Genomic DNA, 9,951 nt, shown 5'->3' with positions numbered 1-9,951 from the left:
TTTTACAGAATGTGTTTATATATTGTTCGAAAGAAGTTTCGAGACGGTATTTCCATTTTCTTTGAACAACGCAAAGGATATTCGCGTCATCCACACTGCCAGTCTTCTTAATAGCTAGTAACTTCCCGACAGTACTGTGAGTGATGTTTCTCTCTCTCTATGGATGGTGTGGATTAAATTTGGCAGCAACCTTCTGTTGGCACCAATCTTCTCTGTCACAAAGCAGGATTAACTTGACCTTCTCATGCTTTGACAGCGCCATAATCAGTCACGTATCTGAAAATAAGAAAAGCTACACATCACCTGTGGTTCTAAACGTTTCGGTCACTCTGTATTCTGAAATTTGTTTCGTTCCTAATCAGGCGCGTTTATTAGGGGTTATAGTTCTCATCATATAATAATCATATTCAAAATGATGAAAGAAGCTTTTCAAGTATGTTTTTTAAAACTGTTTTTCGCGTTTAAACAAGATTTGCTTATTTCAGTATTCAGTCAGACTGAATTGTCAAATAGAACTGATTGTTATACTTCTGCTTTCATTCTTTAGTTCATATAATGAACGCCAGTATGTGTAATTTTCTCATTTAATAGTCGACCCATCGTTTGTTTAAAATTGTCGAGCAAAGTTACACAAGGACTATCTGCTCGTGCCCGTATATAGCATTCAGCTGATAGAACCATCAGACTTACATTCCCGGCACGCTAACCACTAGGCCACGTGCGGTGTATGTTATATATTACTGAATTTTTCCATTGCTCTCCGAACCTGATATTAGCAACCAGCTTCATTTGAATCCTCACAGGAACTTTCAAGTAATTAAAAAAGTAAAACAGTAAAAAAAAAGTTGTTTTATCATAAACATTGTTGTGCAAAAAACAAAAGAAAACATTACATACCTTTCAAATATGTATTTTCTTAACTTCTAAGATGTTTAATTTTAGACTACAATTTGTTAAAAGTTGAGATATATTAGTACATCCAACGTATAGGAAGACATTAAAATAATCAAAACCAAGTATTCCTTTGATTCCTCAGAAATGACAAGGGAAATCCTATTTTTTAAATTATTTAACAGCGTTAGACAGTGTATCTGTTACTTTCGGCCAGTTAGTTGTTAAATTCAGCTTTGAGAACACTTAACTTATGTTTCGACAAAATAATATGAGATACGCCGTGTGTTTTGTAAACCGAGTGAATTAGCAAGTAAGTGAAGTTGTTGTGTTAGCACCTACTGTGACCTTCGACCTGTCAGTAAGCGTTAGTTAAACTAACTGAAGAATTAGTAAGATAATAAATGTGACGTTTTCATAATCATAAAGTAACTAGGTTTTTCATAATATTTTACTGAATAATACAAAATAAGCCGCCCAAAAAATAGGAACAGTTACAGCAATATTATAAAATAGAAGTGTGGTTATATATAAACTATCATGAAATATGTGACTGTCTTTTAAATGAAATGCTTTTATTTGTTCTATTTAGAATTTTCGCACAAAGCTAAACAAAGTGCTTTCAAACATATAGTTGTTTCTAATAGTGAACTGATAGGCTAGAGTCAACAGCACTCTCCGCCAACTCTTGGACTGCCCTTTTCTAACCCAGGTCTGGCTTCAGTAGCTAGGCGAGGCAGGCAACTGCCTATGGAAACAAAATCTAGAAAAGCTTTATATTAATTTAATATACTACCTCACTTTTGCGACACAGAAAGGCTTGCTAAAGGAAGAGTTTACTAGAAATTGTGAATTTTTTGTCCATGTATAATTTTATAATATATATAAACGTTAATATTTTATTTGTCCATGTAAATTTGTATAATATATTCATTTGCCGATAATGGTGAAGGGGCTCCGTCAGGAAAGGCTCTTTAAAATCTAATCAAAATACTTAAAGACTGCCTTAGTTTGAACTGACCGTTAAGGTTACTCTTATAGCGCAGCCACAACCCCCCAAAATCGGATTTTTAGGTAAATGGACGCGAACCCATAAATCCCCTGATGCACAGTTAGGATGCGGTGGCCACTAGGCTACACCCGGCAATTTTTAAATGGAAAGAGTGGGATGTTTTTATAAATTATTTACAGTATTCTGAAGAAATGAGGATTAAGCTCGAATGGTGCTCGAATCCGCTCCTCCGGTAATATAAAGTGTGTTCTACACATCTGAGATGCCACAATTTCCTGTTTACCAACGGTAAGGCCCCCCCAGTGGCACAGCGGTATGTCTGTGGACTTACAACGCTAAAATCCGGGTTTCGATACCTGTCGTGGGCAGAGCACAGATAGCCCATTGTGGAGCTTTGTGCTTAATTAAAAACAAACAAACAAACAAAAAAACCAACGGTAAGAATTAAGATCTTTATAAGTTGTATAAAAGACGTTTGATATCTTAAAAGTAAATTTCATGATAAATAAAAAGTTGAAACTATAAAGAAATCGTTTGATTTTGTCTGATCAATGTAAGTGTTTCTTTTAGATACCTAAGATATGTTCTGTGATCATTATTTCATCTTTATTTCAAACGGTAATTTAACGAACACTGAAAATACATATAAACAGTATCATATAGCTTCGAGTAGCTTTAACTAAAATTTTGTATGTAAATATTACTAAAATAATCAGGGCTAGAACATATGGCGGAGTTGAGAGATAATGTGATTTTTAAGCGCTCCTCCAGTTATAATTATTATATGCCACAATTATTCTTAGAATAATAAACATAATGAGATGAGATTGAAGCTGTAATGTGCAGAATAAAAGTGTTTGGTAAAAATAATTTCTATAGAGCGTTTCCAGTTAAGCCAAAATACAGAACTTCTGAGTGTTTATAATATATATATAAGACAAGCCACTATGCGTAGATAATGAAATTTATTTTTTATTAGTTAATATACTTTCAAGCATTACGATTTGCCAGACGTATATAAGTGTAAAGTTTTAAAAGAAGGTATTCTTAATTTAAAAATACGAAAAGGAATATTAAAAAATCGGTCAAATCTACTAAATTCTGCTGACAAAGGAAACAGACAAGTTAGAAATCATGATATGATGTTTGTTACCCAGAAAAACGACAACCTAAAAAAAGATTAAAAAACAACAACATTGAAACGCTGTTCTTGTTGGAATGGTGTCGTTACTTATTTCTAACTCATTCGAAATTACTACTTAAATTATTTTATTGAATTTGGAACTCGAAGTAATAACTGATCTTTCAAAAGTAGCATTGATTTTTCAACATTTTATATAAACCCCACACTAGCCAAACTGTTAGTTTTCACATAGGCTCAATAATCCTTGTAGCAATTTGATGGCAATTTAAAACATCTTGAAAAACTTTAATAAATATAAACTTCAAAAAATTTAATTGTATAAAACGTCATAGAAATGGGATCAGAGAAATATATCTAACGTAGGTTAATCTAACACTAGCACGGTTTCAACTATCCGAATTAGACTTTTTAAATTTAATAAGATTACAAAGACGAGTTAAAAACTGTGTGTAACTTAGCGGACGAAAACAAATAAAAACCACTTAGTAAATAGCGGTGCGCTCCCAGTGGCATTACGTCTCTAACCATTAGTCCGGTGCTTCCTGCGCACCGTACGATGATCGCCTTCTTCTAGCACAGAGTCATTAAGCAGATCCATCCAGCAGGAAAGAAAGTAGGGGGTGAAACAAACTGTCCAGAAATTACATTAGGAAGAAATTCATCTCTGTTGTTTGTTAGACGTTATTCTGCGACTTGTAATTTCCGTTACTACGCCGCAAAACCATGGAAACGTAGTCGGAAAATGTGTCTGAGGATCGCCAATAAAAGTTTTTATCACAATAGAAAAAAACAAATAAAATATTATTAGGAAATAACAGTTAACTTCAAAATACCTGTGTCACCTCGTCAAACTTCGTTCCTGTAAAAAAGTTAAGACGATCTTCGTTTCTAAGCTAAAGTTTTTGTCAATATGTATCTTTGAAAAAGTCTAAAACCTCATTAAAGCAAAAGCGCTCAACAGTTCATGTAAATAAATACAGATGGCGATTACTACTTACAGGTAAATAAATTATTTGTAAACTAAAATGAATTTTCAATCCTATAAATCATCATAGGGAAAAGAGCCGAAAGAACTTGATAATTTAAAGACATTGTCGAAAATGTATAGCAAGATAGCACGTCAAATCGAGAAAACGTACTTTTTAAAGAAAGGTAAAATTCAGATAACCCAAATCGATCGTCGTTCTCTTGTTGACGTAAAGAAACTGTGTAACACGAAAGCATGCCAAGTTGTAAAAACTTATTATTTAAAGAAGGTCCACATAATCGAAATAGATCGTTGTTTTCTTCGTTTTAATCTTTGATGTTGTTTTTCTCTAGTTGAATTCATCATTTTGAACTGATGAAAATGTCATGATTTTTAGACATAAGGTTACTCAACTCAAAATAATGATCATCTAAAAATGAAACCAAGCCACACCTGGAATAATAAAAACAATGTGTTCGCCAAAAGGTTCTTTGATATTTCTACATGTTTATCTTAAAAATGACGTCTTCTGTAACAGTGTGAGTTATAAAGGTTAATTCATCTGATGTCTCATTTAAGATTGTTTATCACATTTGTAACATTTAAAGATTAACATGCTATTTATTTACTAAATTTGTCAGTTAAACAAGTTAATATACTCTTATTTACTTAGTTTTCCAGTTAATTGAAGTATGAGTTTGAAAAGGTATGAAAATAGAAACGTGAACTATGAGTTGTGAAAAGGTATGAAAATGGAAACATGAACTATGCGTTGTGAAAAGGTATAAAAATGGAAATGTGAACTATGCGTAATAAGTTTTGGGATCATAAGTGATCAGATGAAGGGTAGGATTTTATAAATGTTGTTAATCAGTGTTCTTTCTCTTTCACCAATGACGTGACATGCCTCCAAAAATAAATATTTATTTACAAATGAAAAGATTAGATAACTGTCTCATCTAAGTAGACAGAGATTGAATTCATTGTTTCATGTTGCTAACGCTATGATTAGTGTATATCGTAAAATCTGCGAGACACTTAACGTAAGGATCCGCTGGCCATGGTCACTAGGTGCTCGCGTTGTAAGCGTACAGTCCAGTATTCGTTACTATGCTTTGTGTTCATCAGTTTTTCAAAGTTGCTTTTTTTTTGTGGTGACAAACTACAAGTTCTTTTGAAAATCATTTTAAAGGATATTTTACATCTATACGATCAAACTTTATAAAAATGTGTGCACTAAACTTTCCTCTACACATGCATACCACTCAGAAAAATAACGCAACATTTTTTTATTACTGTATAGAGATTACGCGGACTGAAAACGTTGAAATTTACTAGAAAACTTCAGGTGGCTCTAGAATCAAGAGTAGTTTGTTTGTTTGTTTTTGAATTTCGCGCAAAGCTACACGAGGGCTATCTGCGCTAGCTGTCCCTAATTTAGCAGTGTAAGACTAGAGGGAAGGCAGCTAGTCATCACCACCCACCGCCAACTCTTGGGCTACTCTTTTACCAACGAATAGTGGGATTGACCGTTACATTATAACGCCCCCACGGTTGAAAGGGCGAGCATGTTTGGTGGGACGGGGATTCGACCCTCAGATTGCGGGGTCGAGCGCCTTATTCACCTGGCCATGCCGGGCCAAAAGTAGTTAAAGCTGGTAAATGAAATTTTGTAGACCTGTTCTAGAGGTGCATAACATTCAGGATAAAGCAAAACATTTGCCATTTTTAATTCTGGAGAAAAGTAATAAGCATAGATATTTTATGTATAATGAGCAAACTATCTAAACAGAAAAGACTACACTAGTTTTGTTTCTTCCTTTCCTTTTTTTAGCGTTTTGTTTAATATTACATTATACTAACTAATGGACCTTCGGACTATCACTACGGAACCAGGTTTCTCAATGATAAAAAGGACCAGTATTTTTGGTGCAAAGTGTTCAAACGTTTGAACAGATATTTTTTGTTTATGTGCTTTTTGAAAACTTTGGAACTATATTTGGTATTTTGACATTCTGTGGAGGGGAAATAACGACACGTGAATAACAGTATTGATATCTTTGAAAGTTCAGTTTCTGTCATATAGAAGTTCGAAATGATATAGAATTGAGAGTCCCGAAATTAAAATGAATACGGTTCGGAACTATTTCTACCGTATACTCTTAGGTCAATATGGCAATGAAACCATGTTTCAGAAAATCCTACTGGACCTTCGGACAAATGATCTTTCGGACTAACAGACCTTCCGATCATCGCTACGAAATCCATTTCTTTCAGCTAAAATGTTAGATAAATAATAGAGATCTTGACAGAGCCTGAAGTGTCAGCATGCACTTCATACGTGGTGTAAAAGTTGTTACACGATAAGTCAGTGGTGTTCGTGTAACTAAAACTTTTATAAAAGAAATAACTTTGTATACGATTAAACACTGCAGGGTAGGGTTTGAGCCTCGATCTGTTGTTCGTGAATAAATGTTCTGACTTTCAGTTACTTTTAATTTGTGTATCTGTGAAGCTAAAATTATGGATCTGAAAATATTTTTAATCAAAAATAAAGGCCTACCAACCCACGGTGGGAATACAGTAAAACTAATGAAAGTGCGTATTTATCATGAAAAAGGGGCATGAAAAGTAAAGGAAAATTTGCATCAGATTTTTTTAAATTTCAAAGATTTTTAAAGATATGATCTCTAAACGTCACGCCAATAATCTGGCATAAAATACTTGATAACCCGCGATCTTCTGGAGTCGTCGTCCCCTGGACCCTGCTGGGGCCCTTGGGCGGGCCCCAGGTCTCCGGCCTAAAATATCTGCACACACACACACCCAGATAAGATCTGATGATCCACGGCTGGGGCACTTTCGGATATGAGCACTGTTTACTGATATCGTTACTTACCAAAACCGATTTGAATTATTGAAATATACAAGTAAAGGAGTGGTCGCTTGACTCATTCCAAGATCAAGAAAGCTAGTTTGTTGGTTTGGCAGTTCTTCTGAAGGATAAGTAGGTTAATTCACAAAATTAAATACATAACAACAAACAGTTTGGTGTTAAAACTCCTTATCCTTGTTCTGATTTGTAATGACTTAAAACAAATTGAAGAAAATTACAATTCATCAACTTAATCCAGTTCACAGCAAAACACTTATTGTTCAAGCAATTTGATTTTATAAATAGTATCTCAACCACGTCAACTACGTCTGTTGTATCTCAGTCGGCCTAAAGAGCCATAGTCTCATCAGCACAGGATATAAGGAGCGATTAATAAATTACCATACATTCTCCTTTTCTTTCACTCAAAAGTTTCTATAATCATTTAACTACAGTTTTCTTTTCACTAGTTCAGAGATTTTATAACATTAATCTTATAGAATGACGTAGGGTGCACATTACTATAACCAAAATAATGCAATTAAGTAATACACATTACTGTATTCTGTACTTAATGAAAAAAAAAAACCTTTGTATAGTTAATAGATTAGTGTTTTTATGGAATGGTTTGAATTAAACGCTGTGCTGCAGGTTTTAGAACGCTGATGGTTTTGTTTGTTTCCAATATTCTCACAAAGCTATTCAAGGGATATCTGCGCTAGCCGTCCTTAATTTGAACTCATAGACAAGACAGAAAGTAACTAGATAATATCACACACGTCCAGCTGCTCTAATCAAATAGTAGGATTTGACCGTCACCTTTACCATGGCCCTAAAGTATGTAGCGCAATTTTTATGCGGCAGTGGTACGTGAACCACGGACCTCGTATCTGCAGTCCGGAACTAGGTCACGCTGATGGTGCAGGCTATTAAAGTACTTTCTATTAAGGTCTTCGGGTACTTTGTGGTGTCATATTTTCCATCATTACTTCCGTTTGTTATTTTGTTTCTATTTCCACTCCATTCTCCCTTTCTAATCTTAATTCCTGAAACTTTATGATAAACCTTGTATGGTTGTTCATTTTAGTTGTACTTGACATGTACAATTCTGTTTTACCATTAAGAAAAGGAAACCGACATATATTGGTAGCAGTATAAACGGTTTTATTAAATCAGCCCATGTCTGTCTTTTATCCAAATTCACTGAACTTTACAGTACATTTATTGTCTATAAAGTAAAATACTGACTGGAACATAAGAATAAACAGATGCGTGTAAAAGTCCTGTTCCAGCGAAAAACACAGATTGTATTTTATTGTGTGGAAAATCAAAATCGGTTCTGTTTGGCATTAAAATCAACGTTTCAGACTAAATTTTCCAGTTGATTAAACAAAACGATGATTCTAATGTTCAAAATTCAAACAGATATACGTGATCGTATGAGAGTTGTTATGTTGAATCATTTTATATCTTTGTTTCTTCAATGTCGTTGAAACATTAGAATTTCTCGGCTGTATACTGTTAAGGGTAATTGAATATCTAATAAAATCTTGAAGAAAATAAAATCGGTGGCTAAAAATAACATCTCTAGAAGGAATAAAAGTCGTATTTGTAAGGCGACATACAGCCTTCGCGGACTTATTTCCCTCAGCTATATTTGTCAGTTGTTGAAAGTTAAGTATTGGCGATCGTAGATCAAACCGACCAGTAATTGGGCTACCGATCAGTGGCCCCCTGGTTGGCACTTGGGGACCTATTAAGGCCAAGTAATGGTAGTTTATAATTCTTCTTCTGTCGAGGCAAGACAGGCTGACCACTACACACCCCACGATCCAAGGAAGTCGCTCGTGTTTCCTGTCCCTAACGTCTGCCTAGGAGGTAATGAGGCGAGGAGGTGACAAATTCCCTCCGCAGGGTTCTAAATGGAGAAGGAGTAGGAATTCTAGCAATAGCCGAAATACGATAGGAAGCATATTTCAGAAAAAGAAAAATAGGGCTGGGTGCGATAGATTGAGAGTGTCTCGAGGGAGAAAAGAAAAGCGTGAAGACATTAAAAGCAGTTCTAAACCTTAAAAAATAAGCCATTTTTCATTTAAGTGTTGAACAGGCTGTTACTGTCAGGATCAGTTTGGATATCCTGCAAAAGTCCCTTTTTTTTCGACTCTTTTACCAATGTCCTTCTACTCTCCTGTTTTACTTAATCTTTATTTATTTTAATTTTGCCAAGAAAGCCTAAAAGTTAAGTCATATGTAAATAGGTTTATTAGAGGAAATGATTCCAACTAAACACTTCAAAATCAGAATGTTTGAATACTGAAAACTTAGACTGTTATTAACCTACAGTTAAAAACTGAAGAGAAAAGTCAGTCAAATAACTGAGTTATTTTTAAATGATGAAAACGTGGCAAATGGTCATATAATATTTATATAATGCAAAGATATTCGGATCTATTTAGATTAACTCTCTTTAGAATAACATAATTTGACTAAATTTTTTCTCCTCATTTTTTACTTTCTCTTCTTTTTTCGCTCAGTTTTCACTTTTATGAATCAGTAATTAGGATATCTTACTTTTAGCTTCATTACCCAACAAAACTTTTACCCTATTACAATAAATATCTACGATTTTCTACCTGTAAGAGATGTTTAGTGTGTATTTCAATATCAACATCAACTGGCATCAATAGGTGGCGCTCAATAGGTCGCAAGTTCCCGTGTTACACGACACTAATCCCAGAATGATCACATGCCATCGTTATAAAATTATTTATTAGTTTACTAAATCTAACTAAAAGTAATAACAGACATATTAACACCACTTGCTGATTATTTTTTATATTGCACATATAGTTTTTTGCTTTGCAGTGAACTGAATTACTCCTGCAATTAAGAAAAAATAGTCATGACAACACTGAAGAACGAAAGCCTGTTTTACACAGTATTCGTGGTAACGAAAAGATATAGAGCACACAGCTCTAGAGCAAACAAACAACGTAATAGTATATATATCACAGGGAACACAGTGAGGTTAGTTTAGATAGGGCCCGGCATGGCCAGGTGGA

Source organism: Limulus polyphemus, unplaced genomic scaffold (genome assembly GCF_000517525.1).
Source record: "Limulus polyphemus unplaced genomic scaffold, Limulus_polyphemus-2.1.2 Scaffold462, whole genome shotgun sequence".
NCBI lineage: Eukaryota > Metazoa > Arthropoda > Merostomata > Xiphosura > Limulidae > Limulus > Limulus polyphemus.
Note: the sequence above shows the minus strand (reverse complement) of the source record.